The sequence below is a fragment of the Falco punctatus genome (assembly GCF_963210335.1).
Source record: "Falco punctatus genome assembly, chromosome: 1".
NCBI lineage: Eukaryota > Metazoa > Chordata > Aves > Falconiformes > Falconidae > Falco > Falco punctatus.
In genome coordinates, this window is record NC_137580.1 from 16,790,362 (window position 1) to 16,801,324 (window position 10,963).

Consider the following 10,963-nt stretch of genomic DNA (forward strand, 5'->3'; position numbering starts at 1 on the left):
AGGTGTCTGATCATGCAGCCCACCAATAGCAGGAGGCAAAACCTAACAGACAGAATACTACTAGTGAAGTTAGGTGCATTGCGGGTGAGCAAGGGAAGGTTGGTCAGGAGCCCTGAAGTTTGGTGAAGAAGTTGGAGAGTGATAAAAGCTTCTATGGAATATCATATTTTCATTACGAGCTACCGATTTATTATGTGTCTTACTTCAAACCACTGAATTAAGGCTCTTCTAAAGCAGTATAGATGGCGGAAGAGGGAAAAATCTAGCCACACTTCTTGGGACTACAGACTTTCTCATGAAACTTTCATTACTTCCTGCTTCAAGGCAGCACATCAATACCACAAGCAAATTATTTCTGGGAGCTTTAATTTGACCCTTCCCTGTTTAATCTAATCTAGTACCAATGTGAAGGCTCTCTCTGTAGAAGTTATTATAAACAAGGTTCAATCAAGTATGTAATTTGCCAGTGGCTTTTGAAACAAATCCGAGAGCTCTGAATATCCCCTTGGCATAAAGGCTTTCAAAAACTGCATTTTGTGAACACATGGAAACAAAGATCAGAAGAATACTTTAATGCCGTTACAGGCAGTTGAGCAAGGCAGAAAAACAGAAAATGAAACTAAATCAACAGGGGAGCCGATGCCACACAGGCTGTGTTCTGTGCAGCCTGCAAGCCTCCTCACACACACCCCACACACACACCAAAAAAGCCAATTATACCAAGCCACAGCAGGGCATTAAAAACATCAAGCATATCAGCAGTGCTGCTAATTCTGAATTAGATATAGCACAGCTCATTCTTTCATAGCTAATGGAAAGAAAGCCCAAGAAATCATCACATCTTCTCTAGTAACATGTGTGCAATACTGCTGCTGCCAGCAGGCATTCATGACTGAACTTTGGACCTCTATCACCTTTCCCTCAGGGAGATGAAAACATCTGAATGCTGGTGATTGAGCCAGAAATTAATAGCAAAATACTCATCTCTGATATTTTCAAGAGGGATTTTTATAGATATGTCCTATATCTATGTCATGTATATATGCAACCTTGTCTCTAATATTTTAACAACATGCACTAGTGAAATATTCAGGTGCTGCAGAGTTCATCCCAGCTCATCTTAGGTAAATGGAATCCCTTTCAATTTTGTGATAGTGCTGAAAAAGGAAGAAACCTGTCCAGGTTGCACAGCAGACACCAGAACTCTTCCACCTTTGCACCTATGGACCAGGAGACGTGCTAGATCATGCTCCAGCTCTCTTCTAGTCCACACATCCAAGTTCTCCTTGCATGGAAATGTAAGGTAGGACATACAGTGTATATGAGGCCTGTTCCAACATCACATTTCTTCTTGGTCCAACACCACAGACACTCCAAGGTCAAACAGCAAACCTGAGGCCATCCATAGACCCAAACTGAGATCACACTCTACTGGTTTCACCACTAGACAGCACATCCTCTGGTACAGTTACAGAAGTTTGCAGCAGAGATCCACTTCAACACAGGTTTGCCCAGTTTAATGCACATTAAAAACTAAGCAGGGCTTAGATGGATTTTTTTAATGCAGTGACTCTTTCTTATTATAGGCCTTCTGTGCTATTAGCACAGCAGCACACAGCGCAGCTTTGAGTGCAGAGGTCCCCAATTCATTTTCGTGTCACTGCTAAAGCTATGATGCTCATCACTGGTTTGAAATTGCATATTTTGAAAAACAACCTATTCTGAAAATATTCAAGTAGGAACAGCTATATATATATGTTTATTTATTTACAACAGTTTTGCATCTCTCCTCCTTCCTTCTTTCTTTATAAAAACATGGAAGAAGGAGACTGAGCATAGGATGTCCATGCATAGTATCCTGGGTTTATAATCCAAAATACTTAGAACCATATTATTTCAAATACATTGGACATGCAGATTCCACATTTTTTTAACCAGTAAAACCCAGTCATAAAATTTTCTCCATTAACAGGAGGACAAAACGTGCCTATTAGAAAGCTACAAGGACTTCTACCATTTTCTCGGCTTGCCCTAGTTCATATACATTTAGTTTCTCAGCTTTGTACTATGTCAAAATAATTTGGTCAATATTTTTCTTTTATTATCTCTGTTTACAGCGGAGGAACTGGAGGACAATTCAACAAACATGCTGCTAAATAAAAGCTAAAATCATACAATTCAACAGGTTCCATAATTATTTTGACTTTTTAAAGCATATATTCAACAAGATGAACACATGGTGTCTTATTCCCCTTCCACACAGACAAATATACGTAAGAAAAATATTTAGGGTGACTTTTCAAAACATCTAAAATTACCTGTTAGGTATGTCATATGCTCATCTAGAATTTAAACAGAAAATTTAAACAACATATGCTCCTTTTCCCAGCCCTTACCTTTCTGCATGGAAATCAGTAGGTTTGGAAGCAGTTGCGAGGACCATCCCTGCTGTGGAGTTGCCACTAGAAGATGTGGTTTATGATATGCCTTCAAAAGGACTCCCGACCAGGCACGCGGTACAGTCCTGGATCACTTTCAGTATCAACATAGTTAGACCATCTTCAGCAGCATGACGAACCTAGACATTAAATCCAAAACACATTAATGGATACGGGGTTTCTAGCCTTAGATGATAAGGAGTATTTCCCAGTATCACACAGTTACAACACAGGCTTCGCTGGAGCCAAGATACAAAAAAGATTGTTAACAAAGGTCTTGTACAAACCACGGTGCTTAATTCTTAGACTAGAACTGCACATATCTCTTAAGTACCCATAAGGTACCTTAAGGGGAGATTTTAAATTTACCTGGGCATGATTTGGTTGCCTAAAAGATTACATCTCTCACCATTTAAGACAGTAAAGATGCCTACAGTAGGCTGGCAGATATGACACAGTAATGACTGGAGAGCCTTTTCTTTCGAGTACAGCAGCTGGAGCCAGGTAGGAGACCCTATGTGTCTTTTTGGGGGAGGCAAACTCTTAAGCTTTTGGTACCAGAAGTTTTAATTTGCTTTTGCAGCTACGCTGCACTTCATATCATTCATTGACTGCATTAAAGGCAACTCCAGTTTGCTTCCTATCTGCCTTCCTATAGTGTTCTAAACTTCCTACATTCTCACCATCTGTTGCAAAAGAAAGGCTGGAGGGGAATGTCTCTAGGAAGGGAGGATATCGGAGGGTACCCATACCAAATCAGCCATTTAACAGTGAACTGTGATATCCTATTGCTACCAGGGTCTCAAGCATTGTAAAAATCTCAGTGTCAATGGCAAAGCCATTGGGAAGAGCTGGCCATGACTGAGTCTGCCTTTTGGCAATGTCCAGACAGGAATCTAGGCTGTGGTGGTGGTGGGAAGAGGCAGCCAGAACTTTGCCAGCCTGTGATACCATACTATTGACTACTGGCCTTTCTAGGTATCTGGGATAAACTGTAAAACATAAAAAGGCATTGTATCAACCCATTTTTCCTCTATAGTTAATATAAAGCAATCAAAATGTGGGAGAACACACAATAAAGACAATCTAGAGGAAGATGCCAAATAACATGTTACTGAATATGCTGCTGCCATGCAGATATCCCATGGCATTACAGCCTGGGTCATCAGAGCCCGAAGCCCACTGCCTCCATCGCCCAGCAAGATGTGCACTGCTAAATTCAGGGTTTGCATTTCAGTTTAAAAATTTACATGTGGTATATTACAAAGGAAAACAAGAGCAACCTAGGATCTCTCAAGAGATGGAGAAAGCGTGAAAAAACAAAGCAACTGAGTGTATTCTTAAAACCCAACAAAGAAATTGTTCAATGCAAGGAGAGAATCAGCTCAGCTTTTGCAGATTTCTTAATGGAGTAGCAGGTCATGCTCTGCAATGCCCAGAGCTGTACAGAGAAAACAACAGTTGCTTTTAAGTTTGACCCGTGGACTTGCAGGGGAAAACATCAGCAGAAATGTTGCACTCCTGCTTAACAACAGAAAACAAGAGACAGCAGAGGCAAGCAGCTTGTATGGGCTGGAGCTGCTGCAATATGTTTTGCAGTGAAACAACTTCTCTCCCACCTTTCAATAGTTTCTGTCACATTAATATGATTATTGGATACTAGGATACTACAAACAACAAAATGACATCACTTGTAACACAGGAAATCATAGAAAACTGGATAAATGGAGCTTTTCAAGGCTAAAGAAAGAAATAAATAGTAGCAGATTGTACAGACTGCTTCTGTGTGACAATCCAATGAAAAATGTGGCCAACTGAAAAAATACTTTTACTACGCTAACCTGAAAACTTTCAGTAAATTAGTACACACACTGATTTATTCAAACATTAACTAACTGCATCTATCTGGATCAAAACTGATCAGAAGTTTTTCACTTCGGCAGTTTCATGAAAAAATTGTAGTTTTGTCAAAAGCAAAGCATTTGATAAACATACAGATTGCGACAAAATCTAATGCTTCGAGAATATTCAGTTTTTAAGTCTCAAATGTCATTCCAGCTTTTTTGTTTGTGTATTTCTTATCTGATCTCATAATTTTGTATTTGGCTTGCTAAGTTCTGTGGATGCAACTGTAATAGCTGTTTGCATTCCCTGCTAGGTATGCTGCTTTGCCTACACTTGCTGAAAACACAAGCGTGTATGTTTGTGCTGTAAATAAGAACCGGACAATGTTTTTCAGCTGTATCCACTCACTTTCCCCACCATCCCCACCCAAGCATTAAAGCTCTCTAGAAATGCATCAGTTTGCCAGGACTAATACATCTCCCATCCCTAACTATGTTACATGTGTCACAGCGTCACACCACTATCAACAGCATCCTAGTAATGGCCTTAAAGAATTAATAGTTCCATATTGGTCTTCACAGAACATTTAGCAAGAATCTGTGCCTTAAGGCTCAAGATAACAATTGCTGTACAGCTCACACACACTGGCCGGCCTGTGAAACCCACAGAATTGATGGTTCTATAAAGAAGAGAGGATGCTGCACCAATACCACCTTGCAGGTGTGCCCGAGGCATGGCCCACAGCCAGGGTCTCACCAGGCACTGAGGCTGGGGGTCTGCAGAGCATGTCCCAACTCCTCATCATGCCACGCAGCCACCTATCTTCTCCTTTGCAACTGAGGTACAATGAAGGGGAGGTTGCTTTGCACCATGACCCCACTGTGGGATCAAGATGTGGCCAAGGACTCACCCGTGCTTGGGAGTGCAGCAGCAGCCACTGAGGTTAGATATAGCCTATGCAATGACCATGTAAATGTCGTCTATACATTGTATTTACATGAAAGAGATGAATTAAGATTATGTAAGTTATCTTAATGATGCTGTGCCTTTTTGCATGTTTGGTTTTCTAGCATTGCTTATAAGCTATGGAAGGAACAGCAAAGCATGAGTGATGCACTCATCTGATATAGCCAGTAGAAAAGAATGGGAGATATGGCCTGTCAATCATTGATCCCGAAAGCTTTCAGACCAGGTACAATCTCATGCAGCTGCAATGATAAATATCATACTCCACCACAAGAGAGTGTGCCAAGAGGTTGCCAAAGGTGAGTGTTAAATGGCAAAATTGCAAAGCACCAAATGAATCTGTGTCAGTGGCCACAAAGTCTACGGCAGCTAGGCTTCCTTCACAGCCAGAGGTGCCAGCTGTACTCTGTAATGCAATCCACTCTAATCAGGCTTTACAGCAAGTTCAGTTTTCAATTGTCCCAGTCTATTCCATTTATCATCCTGTGACCTCACCCCAAAAGAATTCAAAAACCCACATCCAGCATTTTTTTCTCGGTGTAGTTCTCATCCCTTGATTCCTCCCCCCCGCCCCCCTGCTTTCCAGAAATTGCCAGCATAAATGAATACCTGCAGTGTTTCTGTTCCGTAAACGGTTTCAAGCTTAGCAGCAGGCACCAGAAAGGTTCAGTTCTTGCTCTGATCCTGTGTTTATACTGAGCTGGAGGTGGTTTTAAACCATCTTCCATATTTGGGGTCTGCACAAAGCTGAGTGACCTGAGGGCAATCTACTGATGCTCCATCTCCTGCATCCACAGAGAGGCCCTTTTGTGCCTTAAGCAAGTACAGAACCACCACAATATGCTCCCTCTCTGCCTCACAAGAATTGGTGCAGAAGCTCTATCCTGTAAACAGACATATCTGTGCCCTGCGCCTGCCCAGAGAGCCACAGAGTAGCCTTACTGTGACCGACAAGCCCAGAAAACAGGAATGCGCAGGAGAAATCCATTCCCCTTTCCATGCTTTTTGGATAATGGACAGGTTTGCCTGAAAAAACAAGTCTCCCCTGAGACCCCCAGGACTCCAGGCATCTATAAGACTATGCAGACACAAGACCATGCGAAAGGAACACCCTGATTCCTCGCCAGGCCTGTTTGCCTTTTGTTAGATGCTGGAAACCGTGGGCATCGCGGCAGGCGAGCTCTGCGGCGAGGGGCACAGCGCTGGCACGGCCAGCCCACCACCGCCCCAGCAGCCTGGTACGAACGAGCCACTGTGCCTCACAAGGTTATGCCAACGAGCAGCACTACGAAAGAAATGATAAATTGATAAAATCTTCCTTAATGAATGATGAAAAAAATAAGAAAAAGAAAGAGAGAGGGGCCACTTGAGGCACCTAAAGCTGTTAATAATGACAAGAGAAGAAGGGATTTCTGGTTAATCAACATCAAGGTCACAGTCTCGTGGAATAAATTTCATATACAGTGAATAACTCACACAGGGTGATGGCATGTTTAGCATCAACTCTTGGCAAAGATTTGTTTGCTTAATGACTTTTCTCTTTTTTTTTTTTTTCAGGCCAGCCACCTTTGACTGGAGAGAGCTTGTTAAAAGAGCTAAATGTCACTGAAAATGTGCTGTTAATCCTACTCATCAACAAATGTTAACCACGAAGTGATAATAAAGAGAAAAAAGAAAAGATGTGGCTCCAATCAGGATTATGCTTGGTAAGTGCAGAGACCCCCACGACTCTGTAACAGGCGGCTCTCATACTGTTTCTCCAAATATATGTCACCATCCCTGATTTTGCAAAAGTGCTTTGATGTTCATTTGCAGACTGATACACTGTACTTTCCTTTGGCTTGTACAAACAAAGAGAGGCATTTTGGTTTTCTCAGCAAATACTGTCAGATGTTTTATGTGCAGCAATGAAAATTAAGTAAATCTTTGACATTACAAGTCTTCCTCGCTTGAAACAAGCTTGGCTCAGCTACTGGTGGATGTAAAGAAAAAACATGCATTTTTTTCCTAGATAAAGAAGTTTACAGATGTCCATAATGTTTTGAAGATCTCAGCATTTGACAACTTTAATGATCTCTGTGGAAGCTATTGGGAAGCAAGCACGTTAAACCGGCCTTAAGCTCTTCCCAGATTTTGACCTTTTCTGGACACATCCCTTCTACCTCTAAATCATCTCACTGATCAATATAATTAAGTTGCAAGCAACTATTCTTCCCTGAAGTTTGCTGTTTCATTTTTATACTGAAGGAGCATGTGAACCTTCAAAAGCTTGCCTGCTCCTCCAAATGCACCAGTTCAAATAAAAACAGAACTTTGCATCTAAGAGAAGTTCACTGTTCCCCCACCAGTGCTAACCTCCCTCAGGCTGTGGTGTTCTACTTTTTCCCAAGGAAAAGCATCTTGCCATCTCCTCTCTCTGTATATTCATTTTAAGATCAAGCAGTAACATTCTCAGGATGCCTGAAAAAATTCTGACTAATAGTAAGCTTTGCAAAGTTGTATATTTCGTAAAGTACAGGTTTTGAGCCTTGAAAGAAGTAACTTTTTCATAGGTAGACCAATGGTAATTTTTTTAATTACCTCTACTAAAAGCAGTAATAGAATAAGCCTGAGGAAACACAGCAGAATTCCTTTTTCAAAAGCTTATTTTTTCAATTATTATGTTGAAGAAAATAGTGTTTCAAAGACTTGGGGGTTTTTTGCTTATTAGATATTATAAAATAGTATAGATAAGTATATCTAGGTATACTATAGACAAACCTATGTGTAAGATAGTATAGATAGGCACAAAAGATCCTTAGCCTCCATCTCTTTAATGTCTAAAGATCATTCAGAGTTTTGCTGTACTTTCGTAACATTTATGGGAATAAGAGTGCTTTTTTTTTTGACCATTTCTGTTGTGTTTCCCTTCAGTGTTAAAAAATCCAGTTTCTTAATATCTTGGAATCTGAAATAAATAACCGTATGCAGGGATGGAGTAATTTTGAGACACCTTTACCGATCCACTAACATTTTGTTTTACTTTTGTTTTTATACTAGCTGCCGCTTACTGCAGCAGTTAACTACAGTGAAGCAATTTCTAGAAGAGTGCAACAGCTTCTCATGTTCTGTGGTTTCAAAATACTTGGGAGAAACATGTGCAAGGTTTCTGAACCTTACGGAGAACTACCTCTGAGGTGAAAAGGAAGCCATGAAGCTCCAGCTCGCAGGGCTCCCTCTTTCAGAAGCTCTCAGATCTTCCACTGCTCCTCAGTTTCACAAGCCTACAAAATAGTTTATGGTTTTATGAGCAGTGCACATAGTTTAAGAGACTTTCTACACTACAATTTTAAAGTTATTACTTCTGATCTCATGAAAGCATGAAAAGGTTCATTTTTTTAACCTCGCTGTTGCTGTTCAAATCAAGCAGGGATTTCGGCTGGGTGCCTGTAGGTTTTTTTGACCATTTCCCCCGAGCTTTCGGTATTAATATAACCACGGCTAGCACTATTTGAAATTAATTATATCTAAGACTCCAGCAACACAACCTGGAAAGACTGTGACCTGTAGAATTTAAAGCAACAATAATTCAACTTGTTATGAACACAACAGCTGGGATCTCCGCTCTTTGTACTGACTTCCCAACCCCATACAGAGTCCAGTTTAATGTCCGTCTTTCTACTCTGCAGTCATCGTGCCAGTGGTCCTGTCACACTCAGCGGTATTTCACAGCCACATCCTACCGCAGTCATCACACTGCTGACAAAGAAAGTGAACTTTATCAGCATTCGGGATAGGATTGAAAAATTCTCTCAGGAAAAGGATCTAACTGAAAAAATTTATCCTTCTCCATCCCTTTCAAAATAATGCTAGTCTGCACTGTTTTCAGTAATAAATGCAAAGCTTTTCCTGAATTCTGACAACCTTCAGTAAGTATGTATATACAAAGACTTCAGTAAACGAGTTCATGTACTACTGCAGTTGCACAGGAGAAGAGAAAAAGGCAGGCACATAGGATTATTTCTTCTTTTAAGGTCTTAGGAAATATTACATTAATCAATGGAGTGAAAGCAATATGAATGTCTTCTCAGAAATACAGATTACCTCAAGATCTGGGATGAGAACCAGTCGGGTTTGGAATTTTCCTGCAAACACTCCAAAGCAAAGTAGAATCCCAACTTTGAAGAAACTTCATTGTGCACTTTTAATAAAGATGCCCCCTCCTCCTGTAAGTTAGATGCTATCCCTTAGCATCTCAGTCTTTTCCAAAGGTCAAAATAAACAGTTACTACACACAGACATGATTAGTCAGTCACTCTCATCTGAAAGGATGAACAGTGAAGATCAGAAGACCCCTGGCAAAAGGCTATACACACTCCATTGCAAAAGGAAATTATGCTCTTGGCATAATTTCAGTAGTTCTGTATGTTCTAACATCTCTCCTTACAGTTTCACCATTCAAAAACAATTCAAAAATCTTGAAAATATAATTAACGATCTCACTCATCACCACTGTATCATCTAATTTCACTTACTAAAACTGTATATATATGTGTGTGTACACCCTCCCCAAAGTACTTTTGCATGTGAGCACACACTCATCCATATTGTTTTACATTTAAATATATATTGCTTTTAAATTCTTAACATAGACGTGACTGAGATCATCTCTGGTAGCAGAGAAATTAGATTGTGAACTCAAGTGAGAAAGCCAGGAAATACAAAAACATTAAAATGGCATTTTCCATTCAAGGGGGGCAGAGTTTGATCTTCTCTTTTCCAGTATAAACTCAGTGCAACTCTGCTTAAGCTGTTTAAAAAAAAAATGGAACAACCAGGACAACATGCCTTTTCTTCCTAGATACCAGGAGTCAAACTTTAAGGCATAAGCTTCTCTTTTCAGTGGTTTTGAGCATTTGTAGGTCTCCCGAATCCAGATGGACTGTCACAGCTTAATAGTCATGGCTATCACGAAAAACATGTTTAAAGCAGGCTAAACCCTCCTTTCATGAACTTGGGATGTGCTGAGTGCTCCTGGTTCCTGCAGAAACTTGCAACAGTTCTAAGGTAACTATCATTATCTCACTTCTCTACTCAGGTACCTATTAGGAGAGGTGTTATCCACTTTCTTCTGTAACTTCTTATTCTTCCAAAGAGTTACAAGATAAAAAAAGGACACGTGAAACCAGGACATCACATTAGCTGCACTTAAAAAGAAATTCACAAAAGCAGTCAGCTATTCAAAGGACACATTTCCTTTCTATGGATATAAGATCCACAAAATTCTTTCATGTGTTTTCCATGTGCAGCCAACTGCTGATCCAGAATATCCAGCTGCATTTCAGTACACATCACAAAGAAATTAAACTGAGGGAAAGATGAAAACTTCCCTTCTGCTATTTAAAGACATGGTTAAAGACTTGATTTTTATGCTACAATGCTTTAAGCAGAAGAAATAAATTAAGTCCTCTGTCCCCTGGCAGAAGCACCAAAGCATAAACTTCTCAGTTAACCCTATGTGGACAGAGTACACAAGGTGGACTTTTATCACCAAACGGTGTACAGTGGGAATAAAGTAGATGGTTCTCCCTGTTCATCCACTGCTCTTTCATCAGCTGCTTCTGCCAGAAAATATTTAAAGGGAGAACAGCTATGCTTGCATACCTGACATGAGCTCCAAGCATGCAGTTATGCAAACTCACTTTTGCAAATAACAGACTGAATTATTCCTAGAG

The 10,963-nt window shown here is 40.4% G+C and overlaps 1 protein-coding gene across 1 annotated transcript in view; it reads right to left on the reverse strand.

Annotated features, from left to right (window-relative positions):
- The window catches only part of CDS1 (CDP-diacylglycerol synthase 1), a 223,687-nt gene extending 215,478 nt beyond the window's left edge, over positions 1 to 8,209 (reverse strand). The window contains exon 1 of the mRNA XM_080368572.1: positions 2,397 to 8,209. The gene's annotated coding sequence lies outside the window, so the exon portion shown is untranslated. The remainder of the gene's footprint in view (positions 1 to 2,396) is intronic.
- Between the last annotated feature and the right edge of the window lie 2,754 nt (positions 8,210 to 10,963).